The sequence below is a fragment of the Stigmatopora nigra genome, unplaced genomic scaffold (assembly GCF_051989575.1).
Source record: "Stigmatopora nigra isolate UIUO_SnigA unplaced genomic scaffold, RoL_Snig_1.1 HiC_scaffold_38, whole genome shotgun sequence".
In the NCBI taxonomy this organism is placed as follows: Eukaryota; Metazoa; Chordata; class Actinopteri; order Syngnathiformes; family Syngnathidae; genus Stigmatopora; species Stigmatopora nigra.
The window spans coordinates 311,772-326,249 of record NW_027551617.1 but is presented as its reverse complement, the minus strand read 5'-3'; the positions used below and the strand labels follow the sequence as shown (position 1 = coordinate 326,249).

General features: G+C 61.0%; 2 pseudogenes; both read right to left on the bottom strand.

The window, feature by feature from the left end:
• The window catches only part of LOC144192968 (titin-like), a 40,478-nt pseudogene that overhangs the window by 6,605 nt on the left and 19,395 nt on the right, over nucleotides 1-14,478 (bottom strand).
• On the bottom strand, nucleotides 9,974-10,092 carry LOC144192975 (5S ribosomal RNA; annotated as a pseudogene).

The window sequence follows — 14,478 nt, the reverse complement described above, 5'->3', positions numbered from 1 at the left end:
TGACTGGTGTGCTTACCTTCGACATCCAGAGAGACGGTAGCGCAAATGGACCCTCCTTGGTTAGTGGCACTGATCTGGTAGATGGTGGAGTCCTCCTCGTCAGCTTGGGCGACGACCAATTGGTGGTAACCTCCCTTGAATTCCTGGATCTTGGTTCCATCCGAACACATCTCCTTTCCTCGTCGGAACCATTTGATCACGGGTTTGGGTTGTCCCGTGATCTTGCAGACCAGCGTGGCGTTGCTCTTGTACTTCACGCTCATGTTCCTCAGCTCCTCCTTGAAAGCGGGCGCGCGGACGTCGACGGCCGTGGCCGGCACGATGGCGCCACTCTCCTCGCTGTAGTCACTCTGTCCCCCGAGGTTCTCGCACTTGACCCGGAACACGTACTCGGCGCCCTCCGACAAATGCTTGACGGAGAAGACCGTCTGTTTGATCTCGCCCGTGGTCACGGGCGTCCATTCGCCCCATTCCTTCTTGTCCTTCTTTTGCTTCTTCTCCAGGCAATAGCTCTTGATTTTGGAGCCGCCGTCGCTGAGCGGAGGCTTCCAGGAAAGCACGCAGGAGTCCTTGGTGATGGCAGAAACCACCACTGCCAGAGGCGCAGATGGTTTCTCTGTGGAAAAACGACAGCCGTTGGTCAGTCAAACAGGCCACGATTTGTCCTGGCTTTTTTTTTTTTTTTTTTGAAACTATTTTCTTTTTGCCCGACGCGAACGCACCCAATTGGGTCTTGATGACAATAGGCGAGGCCAGTTCCAGGGGGTTGCTGTTGCCATAGCGATTCTGGGCATAGACCCGGAAGAAATAAGGTTGGGCACCCGGCAAGACGTGCCGTTCACCGAGATGGACACCAACTCCCACTGGCTTCCTTCCCTGTCTTGGCGCTTCTCCACGATGTAGTTGGTGACAGTGCAACCCCCGTCGTCCTTGGGGACCTTCCAGCCGATGATCACCGAGTTCTTCAGGAGAGCCTCCAGAACGATGGGACCCTGGGGCGCGTCAGGCTTGTCTGCGCGACAAACGCAATCGGCGTGGTCAGCGGCGGCCACTCTGGAATGCAACCAGGGCGACTCTGGAATGTAACGGCGGCCACGTACCGTGGATTTCCACGTTGAAGGCGGCGTCGGCCCGGCCAAAGTGGTTGTGCAGTCGGATCCTGTATTTTCCTCCGTGGACTCTGCGCTGCACGTTCTTGATGACCAGGTGGGTGTAATGCTCGGTGCTCTCGATGCTAATGTCGTCCGAGTCCTCCAGGGTCTTGGCTTCGTGGAGCCATGTAATCTTGGGCACGGGGCGGCCAACGTAGGCGGCGTGGATGCGAAGGGTCGTTCCCAGACCGGCGTAGTAGGTGCTCTTGAGCGGGTGGTCGGCGCTGAAGGCCGCAGCCGCTTCCAAGACCAGCGTTCCCGTGCTTTCCACTTCTCCGGCATCATTGCTGGCCTTGCAGGTGTACGCTCCCTCGTCCTCCTGTCAGTCGGTCGTGATGGAAAGGGAGTGGTTGCGGCCGTTGGAGCTCATCTCGTATTTGCGCGACTCGGCAATCTCCTTGCCCGCGTGGTACCACCGGATCTCGGGCATGGGCCTGCCGATAATCTGGCACTTCATGACGGCGGGCTGGCCCAGTTTTTCGGTGACTTCGTCCATTTCCTTTCTGAGACTGGGTTTGGTTTCACCTGTGCGGGCCATGCGGACGGGGGGGGCAGAAACCAAATGTTAACTGTCAGCTCGTTGTCGTGACGCCTACCCACGGCGCCGTCTCCGCCGCGGGGGTTATTATACGCACCGCTCAGTTTGGTCTTGACGCAAGCGGCGCTTCGTCGTGGTCTGCTCATTCCCGTCTCGTTCTCGGCATACACTCTGAACTCGTATTCGGTGGCTTCGGACAGACCGCGCATGGTGAACTCCTGTTCTTTCAGCCTCTGCTTGTTGCATTTCTGCCAGCTACTTTCGGTGGACTTCCTACATTCCAGCCAGTATCCCAGGACCTCCTTCCCACCATCACATTCTGGAGCTTGCCAGTGAATGCTTATGGTGTTGTTGGTCACTTGCGTCGTATCAATTTCGCCCGGCTGGCTCGGCTTATCTGCAAAAAAAAAACCAAAAAAAAACCATTTTGTAATACACTCTAGCGGACGTGCTCTAGGCTTAGTCCGCCACTTGGCACGTGGGAGCGGTACTCACCGAAGGGATCTTTGCACACGACGGAATCGGAGGCGGGTCCGGCCTCGCTCTCGCCGATATCGTTGAGGGCGACCACGCGGAAATGATAGTCCACGTCCTCTGTGAGTCCGGACAGCGTGAACATGGTGGAGAGAATCCGGGCGGAGTGACGGCGCCATTGCTCGGAGGCCACCTCCTTGTACTCCAAGTAGTAACCCGTGACGCGAGAACCCCCGTCGTCCTTTGGTCGGGACCAGGCCAGTGCCACCGAGTTCTTGGTGAAATCCATGATCTCGGGCGGAGCGCCGGAGGGTTCCGGCGGGCCTGTTTGGCAGAGCAGACGTCAACGACTCACGGGACTCACGGGGGGCCGGTGATTCACTTCTACTCAATACTTACAGAGCGGAGTCCGGGGAACCAGCGGCTGCGCCGACTTCAGAGAGGGACCGATGCCTTAAGTGTTCTCGGCGGTAACCTTGAAGTGGTATTCTGTCCCCTCCTTCAGGCCTTTGACCACTAGCTGAGTATCGGTCACCCTGCCGTCCACGGTGTACCAGGCGTTCCTGCACACCTCCCCCCGTTCCACGATGTAGCCCAGTATCTCGGCGCCGCCGTTGTCGCCGGGCACCCCCCAGGACAATTTCACCGAGTTTGCCTGGATTTCCTCGTAGGTCAACGGTCCTTCGGCGGCGCCGGGGCGGCCGATGACGTTGACCTTAATTTGGGCCTTCTTCTTGCCCACTTTGTTCTGAAGGAGGAGCTCGTAAACACCCGAGTCGGTCCTCTCGGCCCCTTTGATCACCAGTTCGCTGGTGTCCTCGGTGTGCGCCACCATGGCCCTGTTGGACACGACCGCGCCGTCCTTGGACCACGAGCAATTCGGGGGAGGTTTTCCCTTGACGGGGAGGGAGAGCCGGACCACGCCGCCGTGGCGAACCACGTACACATCCTTGTATTTCAGCTCCAGTTCATAATCGGGAGGTTCTGTGGGAGTAGAACAAGGCGTGAGACTTTTGGCCCAGCTGGCCGAAGACCAGGCGTTTGGACGGTGCCCGGCGCGCCGGCTCACCCGACATCTCGGTGACCGAGACGGTCCCGGGTACTTCGGCGGCCTCGCCGCAACCGCCGGCGTTGCAGGCCAGCACTCGGAATTTGAACTGGTCTCCTTGCGGCATGTTGGACAAAGTGTACTCGCAAATCAGAGACGGAGTGGTGTTGCATTTGAGCCAAGCCACGGTGCCCGCCTTCTGCATCTCGATCAGGTAGCCGTCCACTTTTGCGTCTCCCTCGTCATCGGGGGGACTCCAGGCCAACGATACGGACGACTTGGTGGTTTCTGTAATCCGAGGGTTCTGCGGACAACCGGGTGGATCTGACCGAGAAAACAACAAAAAAAACTCACATTTTTGGAGTGCAAAATCCTTCTTTTTTTTTACCGACTCCCACCAGATTCTTTCAATGAGACGGGGGGGATTTGGGCGGTCTCTCACCAATGGGATCCGCTGCCACCGCCGGTTTGGAAGGCAAACTCGGTTTGCTTATTCCGCGGGCGTTGACGGCCAGAATTCTGTGCTCGTACTTCAGACCTTCAGTTAACTCTGTCGAGCGGTATCTGGTCATGGTGATGGGATTCCTGTTGGCTCGCACCCATTTGTCAGACCTGACTTCTTTGCGCTCAATGATATAACCGGAAACCTCCAGTCCGCCGTCCTCTTCCGGCGGGTTCCACGCCACGGTCATTCCGTCGCGTGAAACGTCAAAGACGGTGGGTCGTCCGGGAGATCCGGAAACATCTGTTGAAGATGGACAGCGGGTTGGCTTCTGTCCACGCCTAGCTTGGAGGGCAGCGGGTTAAGGGGGTTACGCACGACGCACGTGGTACCATAACGACGCACGTGGTACCATAAGGACGCATTTTTCTCTCCACAGCCCTGCTGTCTACCGGTCGGTGTCAGGCGAGTGCGGGTGAACGGGCTAACGCCAGCCCGCCCCCTCCCAAAAGGGGTGGCGGCCTTCACGGCCATAGAGGAGGAGCACTTACTTGTCAAGCTCTTGCAGGTGACGATGCCAGACTGCGAGAATTCCCCCACGCCGTAGCGATTGAAGGCGGCCGCGCGGAAGACGTACTCGTCTCCCTCGATCAGGTTGTGAAATTTGAAGGTGGGTCGGCTGACCGACCCACAAATGGGCACCCAGCCCGGTCGGTGGGCGTCTCGCTGCTCCACCACGTAGCCGCTGACGGGAGCCCCGCCGTCCCTGAGAGGGGGATCCCAGCTACAGGTGACGGAGGTGGCGTCGATCTCGTCCAATCGGATGGCTCCTTGGGGTTGGTCGGGTTTGGCTGAGAAGGGAGGATATTCCGTCAGTTCCAAGCCACCCGCTCGTCCCAAAGCCGGCGCCACGTCCGGCTCGGGTTACGACAAATGAAAGCTTTCCTTACAGAGGACGACAACTCGGACGACCTCGGTGGTGACCCCGACGGCGTTCTTCAGCTCCAGGGCGTAGTCGCCGGTGTCGGCGATGGTTGCGTCCGAGACGGTGAGTTTGGAAAACTTGCCGCCGCTCTGGATCTTGACACGCTCGGTGATTTTGATCCTGTCCTCACCGAGGAACCAGAGGCAGGACGGGGGAGGCCTGCCGACAATGGGCAGGTGGAGCTCCAGCGTCTTGCCGGCCAGCACGTGAATGCTCTTCTGGGGGAGGCTGCTGAAATCCACTGCGGGCATGACTGGCAGAGACAAATCAAAGGATTACAAAAAAAAGGCCAAGGACTGCAGAGAGCCAGTAAACATTTGGGGTTTACCCCAGCACTCACCTCTTTGCTCTTGCACGGTCACGGGCGCCACCAGCTCCTTGGCCTGGCTGGCACCTCGGCTGTTGACGGCTTTGATTCGGAAGGAGTACTGCTCCTTCTCGTTCAGCTTCTCCACCGTGTGCTCAAAGTCGGTCATCTTCAGCGAGGCCACCTTCATCCATTTGTCGCCGCCAAACTGGCAGGCCTCCAAGACGTAGGCGGTCACTCTGCTGCCCCCGTCGTGCTCGGGCTTCTCCCAGGCCAAGGAAACGCTGCTCTTGGTGACGTCCGTCACCTCCAGTTTTGCCGGCGGGTGAGGGACCTCGCAAACCAGGACCACGTCCGGGGTCTCGCGAGGCTCGCCCACGCCGTATATGTTTTCCGGGAGGACTCGGAAGTAGTACAGCGTGCCCTCCAGCAGGCCTTGGATTTTGAAGCAGGTCTTGCTGCACTTGGAGGTCACCGTCTTGTAGGCCCTCATGGATGCCTAGCGCCTCTCGATGATGTAGTTGTTGACGGGCTCCCCGCCGTCCACGGTGGGCGCTTCCCAGGTGATGGTGGCGGCTTCTCTGGTCAATTCCTTGACCTGGATGGCTCCCGTCGGTCCCGGCGTGTCTGGAAGGATTCAGAGTTTGTCGTCGGCCGAGGAGTGCCGAGACGGCCACGACGGCATTCGGACGAGGGACGGCGATGGCTCACCGTAGACTTTGACCACCACAAAGACTTCCCGCTTCCCGGCAGAGTTCTCGGCGACCAGCGTGTATTTGCCCGCGTCGTAGCGGTGGACCTTGTCGACGATGAGCGTGGTGGACTTGCGCGTGACCTCCACGAAGCCCCGGTTGTTCAGATCGACGCCCGGCTTGGTCCAGGCCACGGTCGGCGCGGGACGCCCGCTAACGTTAACAGAGAGGCGGAGGGAGCCGCCGGCACGCAGGCAGACGGTCTTTTTCAAGTCGTCGGGCAGGTCAAAGTCGGGCGTTTCTGTTGGGCGGAGGTCAAATGAGGTCAGTTGAGCCAGCTACTCGACTACTTGGCGTCACGACAAATGGAAGTGGAACGCCGGTATCTAACGGCGTCCCACTTCCGGTTGTTCCGAGGCCTTTCTTCCTTGGCCCGAACGGGCGACGTACCGATCCTCTCGGTCGGCTCAGTCTCGGCACTGTGCTCGCTGAAGTCTCCGTTGCCGTTGATGTTGACGCCGGCCGCTCTGAAGCGATACTTCTTCCCCGAGCAAAGTCCGGTCACCGTGTGCTCGGAGGTGCGCAGCGTTTTCTGGTGGGCCCTGGTCCACTCCTTCGTTCCGGCAGGTAGCCCAAGACGTCGGCCCCTCCGTCTTCGGCGGGACGAGACCAGGCCAAGGCGATGCTGTCGCCGTGCGTGTCGGTGATACGAGGCGCCGAAGGCGGGGAGGGGGTGCCTTTAAACCGGAAAAGAGCAGCGGTGGTAAAGAGATGGAAACGCCGGGATGACCAAAAGGATGGCGGCGTCGGACCTAAGGGGGTCCCAGACGACTCCCCGGTGGGGTACTCACACGTCGGCACTCTGCACACGACGTAGAGAGAAAGCTCGCTGGGTTGGCTCTCTCCGGCCTTGTTGATGGGCGTCACTCTGAACTGCTCTGAACGCTCCCTTCCGTCAGACCGGAGACTTTCAGCGAGGTGTCCAAGTGTGCTCCGCTCCTGTTCACCTTCACCCAGCGGGCGCTCTTCTTCTCCCGTCTCTCCAGCAGGTAGTGGGTCAACGGGCTGCCGCCGTCGCTCTCGGGCTTCAGCCACTCCACGCTGGCAAAGTCCTTTCCGGACGCCAGGATCTCTGGGGCGCCGGGTGGACTCGGCACGGCTGGAGAAAAAAAGAGAGCTTTGTTCGAGGCCCGGGTGGGAAAGAGGACTCCGGTGGGAAGGCGAGTGTCGCTCGCTTGCCCCCGGAGCGTATGACGGAGCTGGGACGGACGGGGGAACTCACTGAAGGTGTTTCTGGCCAGCACGGGCTCCGAGACAAGCGGGACTCCGGCGCCGTACTTGTTGATCCCACGCACTCTGAACAAGTATTCGGTGTTCTTGAACAGGCCTCTGATGGCGCAGGTCAGCTCCTTGCACTCGGCATTCATGAAGACCCAGGTCTGTTGGTGTCTCTCCTCTCCACCAGGTAGTGAGAGACCTCGTCGCCCCCGTCTTCCAGGGGAGGCTTCCAGCTCAGGGTGCACGACTCCTCGGTCAGCCCGCCGATCTGGATGCCGCCTTGGCATACCCCCGGAGTGTCTGCAAAGAAGGGACGCGGCGGCGCCGCCGGTCACCTGGCGGCCCCGGCGGGAATTGGACGAGGAGTGGCGAGGGGGGCCCCCGCTCACCTAGCACCTTGACGTTGACCTCGGCAGTCTTGGTCCCGCTGGCATTCCTCACGGTGAGAATATACTTGCCGCTGTCGTCCCTGTCGCAGAACTTGACCACGGCCGTGGCCCGCTGGGGCGTGTAATGCAAGTGGTACTTCTCGCACAGGTCCAGCTCCCTGTTGCCCTTGGACCAGGAAGCCTTGGGCTCGGGTCTGCCGCCCACCGCGGCGTCCAGGACCAGATCGGATCCCGCTCTGACCAGAACCACTTCAGAGAGGAGTTTTCCGTCCAGCTGAGCCTTCGGGGGTTCTGTTGGGATAATCGGGGCCGAACCGTCGACGCGGGTTAGATAGAGTGTACCCGGCGATGGGCGACTCTGCTGGAAAGGATGGCTCACCAAAGTCGGTCATGCACTGCACCGAGCCCGTGGACTGGGACGGGCTGCTGAAGACCTGGTTGGAGTTCTTGGCGATGACTCTGAACTCGTACGCTTCTCCCTCTCCCAGAGCGGTCACGGTGTAGAAGGTGTCGGTCACATTTGTGTAGTTACACTTGAGCCAGCGGCCCTCGCCCGTGGGGGTATACGGCTTCCGTTCGATAACGTAGCCCACGATGGGACTGCCGCCGTCATTGAGTGGAGCCGGCCATTTGAGCGACACCGTGGTCCTGGTGACTTTTGTCACCTCCGGCTTACTCGGGGGATCTGGGAAGAGAGCAGTTTGGCCGGCGTCAGCCGGTGGGGCCGGCGTCAGCCGGCGGGCCCGGCGGAGCCCCGCTCCGGTAAGGTCACGTGCCGGCGGCGATACTCACCGACTGGATTTTGGGTGACCGCTCCTTTGGAGGCTTCGCTGGCTTTACTCAGACCAGCGCCGTTCATGGCGTAGACTCGGAACTGGTACTCCAGACCGTCTACCAGTTCCTCCGCCCGGTAGAAGCACTCAAAGCATGGGATCTTGTTCTGCCTCACCCAGAGAATATTGTTTCTCTCTTTCTTCTCAATCCAGTAGCTGGTGACTCTGCTGCCGCCGTCGTGATAGGGCTCCTCCCACTTCAAGGTCACGGCGTTGGCGGAAACATTGGACACGGTCGGCCTGGTCGGGGGCCCGGGCGGCGCTGCAAAGAGTCCAGACGGCACGTTACCACCGGGCGGGGCTTCTGCCGCGGAAGAATGATCGCTCGGCTGGGCTCTACTCACCGAACGGGTGCTCGGCCACGATGGTCTCGGACTCGGCGGGCTTGCTGACGCCAAATCTGTTCTCGGCAGAGACTCTGAAGGTGTACAGCATGTACTCGGTGAGATGGGCGATGTCCAGAGGCGTCCGCTTCACGCTGGAGTTGATCAGCTGCCAGGCGGTGGAACCCGATTCTCGCTTCTCCACTATGTAGTTGGTGACGTCCGTACCGCCGTCATCTTCCGGCGCCTCCCAGCTGACCACGCAGGATTCCGAAGTGATGGCCGAGACGGCGACGGGGCCCGACGGCGCGGCGGGTTTGCCCATGACGTTCACGTCGATGGTGAAGGTCTGGCTTCCGGCCACGTTCTCCAGGGTCAGGTGATATTTGCCACCGTCGCCCCTCATGGCCTCCTTGACGGATATGCTGGCCCAGTCTTTGGTCACCCCGATGGAGACTCGGTCCGTGTTCTTCAGCCTCATCTCCTCCAGCCGCCAGGCCGCCTTGGGAGCGGGTCTGCCGGAAATGGGCACTCGGATGGTGAAGGTGCTGCCGGATCTGCAGGTGATCAGCTGGTTGGTGATCTCGCTGAGGTCGGCCGCCGGCGGGACGTGAGGCTCCTTGACCGTCACCGGGGCCGGCGTCTCCCTGGGTCCGCTCAGGCCCGACTGGTTCTTTGCCCTCACGCGGACGTGATACTCGTCGCCCTTGTTGAGCTTGTCCATGACGTAGGAGAGGTTCTTGGTGTTGCCGACCGGGACCCACTTGTCCGTCCCCCGGGGCCGGGCCTCCACCACGTAGAACTGGATGCGGCTTCCGCCGTCGTGCTCCGGCTTGGGCCAGCTCAGCGACAACGAGCTGTCTGTGGTGTCCACCACGTCCAACCTCTTTGGTGGCGCCGGCTCGGCCGTGGCCACCACGGGATCGGTGATCTCCAGCGCCTCGCCCACGCCATGCTGGTTCTCCGCCGAGACCCGGAAGAAGTAGGGCACGCCCTCCAGGAGGTCCTGGATCTTCAGGACATTCTGGGCGCACTTGCCCCCCGACTGCTGCCAAGTGCGGCGGGTGGCCTCCCGTCTCTCCACGATATAGTGGTGGACGCGGGCGCCGCCGTCGTTGAGCGGAGGCTCCCAAGCCAGGGTGACCGAACCCCTGGAGACCTCTCGGAAGGCTAGAGCCCGAGGAGGGCCGGGGGTGTCCAGGACTTTGACGGTGAAAGTCATGGCCTGGCCGCCGCTGCTGTTTGTTTGTTTTGTTTTTGCACTACAAGCGCCTGAGGATTGCCCTCAGATAGCGCTAGAGCTGCCACTGGAACGCGGATTATTTCATCCGGGGGGTAGTCGGAGGTGAGGGGCAGTCAAATGTCTCCGGCTGGATGAAAAACGTAGGGTGCCACGGTCCTTGTTGGCAGCTCTGAGTGGTATTTGTTGGAATTCGCAGGCCGCAGCGAGCGGCCTCTCAGGAGACACCACGTGAAGGTTTCCAACTTTGTCTCCCAAAGATGCGGGGTATGATGCTCACAGCACCTGGTATTCCCAAGCGGTCTCCCAATCAGGTACTAAACAGGCCGAACCATGCTTGGCTTCCGAGATCGGACGAGATCGGGCCTTTTCAGGGTGGTATGGCCGTGAGCGGCGCCGCTGCTGTTCTCCAGGTTGACGGTGTATTTGCCCGAATCATTTCTGGTACACTTTTCCAGATGGAGAGTACTGCTTCCCTCGCCACTGGTGACCTCCGCCGCGACGCCCAGTTCCCCTTCCTCTTTCTGGCAAGTGGCGAGGGGGACGGGCTTGCCCCTGAAGTGGAGGCTTAGCTTGACGGCGCCGCCGGCCTTGACAATATGCGTCTGCTTGAAGCTGGCGTCAATATCCACCTGGGGCGGCGCCAGTCTCTCAACGGCCCGGGCCGGTTCCGGGGTGACGGCGTCCTCGCCCCTCCCCACTTGATTCACGGCCGCCACGCGGAACTTGTAGTCCACCCCGCCACGTAGCCCGGTGGCCGTATACTTGGTGTCCGGGACCAGCTCGGGGTTGGCTCTGGTCCAGTCGGCTTCCGGGCCCTCCTGCACGTCAATGGCGTAGCCCAGGATGTCGGAGCCGCCGTCGTCGGCGGGTCTGCTCCATTCCAGACTGATGGAGGAGTGGGTGGAGTCCGACACGCAGACCACGGACGGAGCGCACGGGATGTCTTTGGGCTCCACGGCTTTGATGGGCAGGGAGACGTTGCTGGGCCCTCCCACGCCGGCGTCGTTGACCGCCGTGACCCGGAACTCGTACTCGGTATTCTCGGCCAGGTGAAGCACCGTGTGGGCACATTCCGTGATGGGTTTCCTAGAGAGCACCTTGTAGAAGCGGACGGTCTTCTTCTCTCGTTTTTCCACAATGTAGTGGCGGATGGGGCTTCCTCCGTCGGACGTGGGAGGAGTCCAGGCCAAAGCGATGCTTTCTCCCGTCACCCCGGTGGCGTCGGGAGTGCCCGGAGAATCGGGGGTGGCTGAGGAGGGATAGCCAACGAAGGGAGACAAGTCAAGACTTTGTGGTGAAGGTCTGAAATCTCATTAGACATGTACGGTGACGACAAAAGCATCGGACTGGACGCCGCTCGCTCCATTCAATTCAACGCAACTCAATTCAAATGTCCGTGTCGGTGGGGCGACGCGACTTACTGTATTGCAGCTGTGCGACCACGGGGCAGGATTCCAAAGGTCTGCCCAGCCCAAACTTGTTGACGGCGGACACTCTGAACTGGTACTCGTTGATCTTCATGAGTTTGGTGGCGGTGAAGCTGCACTCGCGACAGCTGTCGGACACCAGCGCCCAGGAGATCTTGGAGGTTTCGCGCTTCTCGATCACGTAATGGGAAATTTCCGAGCAGCCGTCGTTCTCCGGCGGATTCCACGACAGACGGCACCTGCCCTCGGAGATGTCGCTGAAGGCGATGGGTCCCACCGGTTCTCCTGGCGTGTCTGCGTCGCACAATCCGGTTCGGGGTTAGTGGGTCGAAAAGAGGGCGGGGAGAAGGAGAGCGTCCCCGAGCCCGCTCCCTCGTACCTTGCACTTTAATGAGGAGATCCTCCTTTTTGCTGCCGGAGCCGTTGGTGGCCTCCACGGTGTAGAGGCCGCGGTGAGTGCGGTCGGCGTCTCTGATGAAAAGAGTGCTGTGCCCGGCCACGGTGATGATGTCCATCATCTTCTTGGTGATTTCCACGCCGTCTCGGTACCAGACCACCTTGGGAACGGGCCGTCCGCCGATGGCCACCTTCACCCTGATGTTGTCGCCCGCCGTCACCGTCAAACCCTCAAAATATTCTGGGCCAAACTCGATGTGAGGCGCAGCTGGTCGGGGGGGGGGGGGGGGGGGGGGGATGAGGCCGTGACGGTTTGATCATTATCAGTCTTTTAGCCGGCTTCTGCGTGCCACTTACCGTTCTCGCTTCGGACCACGATCAAACCGGACGAGTTGGACGGGGGGCTGACGCCCCCATGGCGTTTCTGGCCACGACCCTGAACTCATAGCGCTCGTTGAGCGTCAGGCCGGTCACCGTGTGCTGGCAGTCGTGGACGTCGCTCAAGTTGGCCTTGAACCAGCGACCCTCGCCCTGGCGTTTCTCCACGGTGTAGGCGGTGACCTTGCTCCCCCCGTCACGTTTGGGCGCCTCCCACTTGAGGGTGATGGAGTTAGCCGTCACGTCAGTGTAGTCCGGCTGGCCGGGAGGATCTGACAAACACAGCGCGGGCCTCGAATCATTATTTTTGTTTTTTTTCCGGGGGCTGACAAAAGGCATTTTTTCCAGGGTAACGACGCGCCACTGGACGGGCGCGCGGCCGCGGTCCAAACTCACCGACGGGACTGACGGCCATGACGGGCTCGCTGGCGTCGCCGGCCCGGCCGCAGCCGGCGTCGTTCTGCGCGCAGACCCGGAAGGAGTACTCCAGGCCTTCGATGAGATCCGGGACCCTGTAGTCGTTGTCCTTGATGGGCGCCGCGTTGACCTTCTGTCACAGGATGCTGTTCTTTTCCCTCTTCTCCAGGTGGAAGCCCTGGACGGGCGTGCCGCCGTCGTAGCTGGGCCTCTCCCAGCGGACGGTCATGCCGTCGTTGGTGACGTTGTAGGCCAGGGGCTTGCCGGGCGGGCCCGGGGGCCTGAACTGGTGCTTGGCCAGGACCAGCTGAGAGAGCAAGGCTTCGCTGGCGCCGTATCGGTTTTCCGCGCACACTCGGAACTGATACTGGAGCCCCTTGATCAGGTTGGGCACTCTGAATTGCGTGTCCCGCACGGCCGAGCAGGCCATCTTCCAGTCGGGGCGAGAGGCGTCCCGCTTCTCCACCGTGTAGCAAGCGATGTCTCCGCCGCCGTCGTCGTTGGGCTGGTCCCAGGAGATCAGCACGCTCTCCGCCCTGACCTCGTCCAGGCGGAGGGGCCCGAGGGGCTTGGACGGGGGACCCAGGGTCAGGACGTGGACGTGGAAGGACTTTCTGCTGATCACGTTGTCCAGCGTCAGGGTGTACTTGCCCTCGTTCTCTTTCTTCACCCGCTTTATGGTGAGGGTGGATTTGTCGTCGGTCTTCTTGAAGCGGACCCGCTCGCTCTCCTTCAGGGGAAGGTTGTCCTTCAGCCACGACAGCGAGGGCTTTGGTTTGCCCCGGTACGGCAGCTCCAGGTGGACGTTGTGTCCCAGGCGGACGCAGATCCTCCCGTCCGGGTTCTCGGCCAGGCTGGCCTCGGGGGTGATGACGTAGTCCGCCACCTTGACGGGCCCCGTCTTCACATAGTCGCCCTGACCCTTCTCGTTTCGAGCGGCCACTCTGAAGAACACCTCCGAGTGCTCCTTGAGTTTGGGGACCTCAAAGTGGCAGTGGCGACTGGTCCCTCCCAGCGACCAGTCCTCGCCGGCGGCGGCTTTCCTCTCCACCACGTAGTCGGAGATGATGCTGCCGCCGTCGTGGTCGGGCTTCAGCCACTGCAGGGTGACCGAGGTCTTGGAGGAGTCCCTCACGGAGACTTGTCTGACGGGGCCGGGGCATTCCGTGGCCTTCACCGGCTCCGGAGTCTCGCAGGCTTCGCCCACGCCGTTCTCGTTCTCGGCCAGGACGCGGAAGAAGTAGGACGTCTTCTCCGAGAGGTCCTCCACGCCGCAGCTGGTCTCCGTGCATTTGCCGCTCACCGCCGAGTAGTATCTCTTGGAGGAGTCCCTCTTTTCTACGATGTAGTTGGTGATTTCGGCGCCCCCGTCCAGCGAGGGGCTCTCCCAGCACAGGGTGACTCTTCCGCGGGTCACGTCTTTCAGCCTCAGGTTCCTGCACTGAGGTGTCCTGGACCTTCACCCACAAGCTCAGGGTCTTGGGCTCCCCCACGCCGTTCTGGATCTTGACGCTATATTTGCCGGTGTCCAGCTTGGTGACCCGCCGCAAAACCAGGACGGTGGCCGTGTCCGAGTGGTGGAATTCGTAGGAGGGGTCGTCGTCGATGCGCGAGTCTCCTTTGCTCCAGGAAGCGGAGGGCGAAGGTCGTCCCTTCAGCGGAACCGAGAGCTCCACGTCCTTGCCGGCCTTCACGATGTAGTGGGTCCTCGTGGCCACGTCGGAGTCGATCTGAGCTTCCTCTGTGGAAGGAAGACAGCCGGTCAATTTGCCACGTCCGGTTTTCCCTTCCAGAAGAAAGGGTGAAGCGTGGAGTCACACCTACCCAGGATATCTTTAGCCTGGACGGGCTCGCTCATCTGCAGGGCTTCCCCGCGGCCCGCGCAGTTGGCGGCAGAAACTCGGAAGAAGTAGTTGACGTCCGGCTTCAAGTCGTGGACGGTGTACTCGGTGGTCTTGACCTCTCCTTTGGACGTGAGCGTGGCCCAGTCCTCCTCTCCTTCCACCAGCTTCTCCACCACGTAGCCGGTCACTTGGCTGCCCCCGTCCCATTCGGGCTGGGACCAGGCCAAAGTGATGGAGGTCTTGGTGGAATCCAGCACCTTCAGCTTGCGAGGCTCGTCGGGGCATTCTGGAAAAACCGAGAGAAGTCGTCGGC